The following is a 1,845-nucleotide window of genomic DNA, read 5'->3' on the forward strand; positions in this document are numbered from 1 at the left end:
CTCGTGCACCCGGCAGAAAGCTTTGGCATCTGGGCTCATCCCTTGGCTTCGGAGGGCCCAGAGAGTCTAACAATAGCGTTGGGAGTCAGCGGATGAAGATATATTTCAAAGTTCTTTAAAACTACCCCAATCATTTCATTCAAAGGGAATCGTAGGCCTGCTTTAAAGAAGCTCTTGAAAACGACAACTTCATCCTTCTTCGGCTCTGGGATAATCTCTTCTCCAGCAAATCGAATAAGTTTGCTCTCAGCTTCTCCAAAATAGCCCAATTTTATCATCATAGGCATGTCATCTTCCGTCACAGTAGATTTCTCAAAATCTAAATGACAAGGCTTCGTTGGGATCAGAATGATGTCGTCTTCTTCACTCTCGCCAACATTTTCACCCTCAACCACAGTTTGTTCAGCTTCGGCATTAGAAGCACCTTCGTCAGCCACAACTAGCCCTGATCGCTTCATTACTTCTGAAATTGGTGCTGTTTCGGCGGCCTCGGTTTTGTCCCCCTCATGAGACACTCTAGCAGTTGATCGCACTCTGTCCATTTCAACGGTTTTTACCATTTGACGAAGCTAACCTTAAACGATGAAGTGTTTGCTCGAAAGCGCAATGCAGAAAGCTTCAGCTATGGTTAAATTTTTTAACAGCAAAATAGTGCAATGGCAATGAATGCTATGGTAACTCCTCACCTACCCATCTGTTTATATAGTGCTGCAGGGGGGAAGGTGAACCACTAGGCCGCTTGCACTCATTGAACGGTGGACCGCTCGACGCCTGGAATAATCGTTTCTCGGCAACGAGCTCAGGGAAGGTGTTTTTCGGACCTTCGACATTCCGAAGCCTTCGAGTTTTCATGGATCAAGCTCGTTACAAAAAACGATCTAGCATTGCAAAGGGGCTACTGTTGGGGGCCTTCTTCTCCATCGAAGGTCCTCCAAGCAAAAACACCTTCGGCAGGACGATATGCAAACAGATACGACATGAAGATATATGCCGAAGTTACAATTGAAAGAGCTTCGGTATGATGGCATGCCTAAGACAAAGGATGGCACCGACTTAAAGAAGAAAAGACCACGTAGTCCCTGATAGTTTGTATTATGATTATAATTAGTTATCAAGGGCATGAATGTAATTTTGTCCAGGCTGTGTCTCGTGCCTATAAATAGATGAATAGTACCCCCGTACTGTTCATGCGGACTGGTAATCACTCTCGCGTCACTCCTTCTTTAACACCTTCTGTTAAGCCGAAGGTACAAATGTAATATTAATATCATTGATGTTTGTTCATATTTATATAATGTAGAATATGAATAGTCTGATGATTTAAAATGATTATTCATATTCCCTTTGCGTTCCACATGGCTCTGTTTATATTCTTGCTTATTGAAATGATGAAGATATATCCTTCATAACCTTCGTCCGAAGATCATTATTTCCTAAGAGAGATAATGCTTCGAACATTAACATTTGTGTTGCCTTGTTCTTAATTCATAGCATTTGAAAACAAGTGACCAACAATCTCTAGCCTAAAACGCCTTCGGGCTTGACTTTCTTGATGTACGCACGAGCTACCCATGCTTTGTTTTCTTTGATCATTTCTACTGACAACCTTATCTTGAGAGATCTTCAACATTATCGTTCATCCGAGTGCCCTATTCTTCAATTGCTAAGTCATTCTAGAATTCCACATGTCTTGAGCCAGCTACAATTCCCATGGTAGCACGACTTCCTGCCCATATACCAGATTGTACGGTGAAGTCTTGGTGGAGTCATGGCATGAGATCCAGTAGGCCCACAAAGCTTTTGAGAACACTTTGTGCTAATGCCTAGGATGCTCACCGACCTTCC

The sequence above is a fragment of the Zea mays genome, chromosome 3 (assembly GCF_902167145.1).
Source record: "Zea mays cultivar B73 chromosome 3, Zm-B73-REFERENCE-NAM-5.0, whole genome shotgun sequence".
NCBI classification, from domain to species: domain Eukaryota; kingdom Viridiplantae; phylum Streptophyta; class Magnoliopsida; order Poales; family Poaceae; genus Zea; species Zea mays.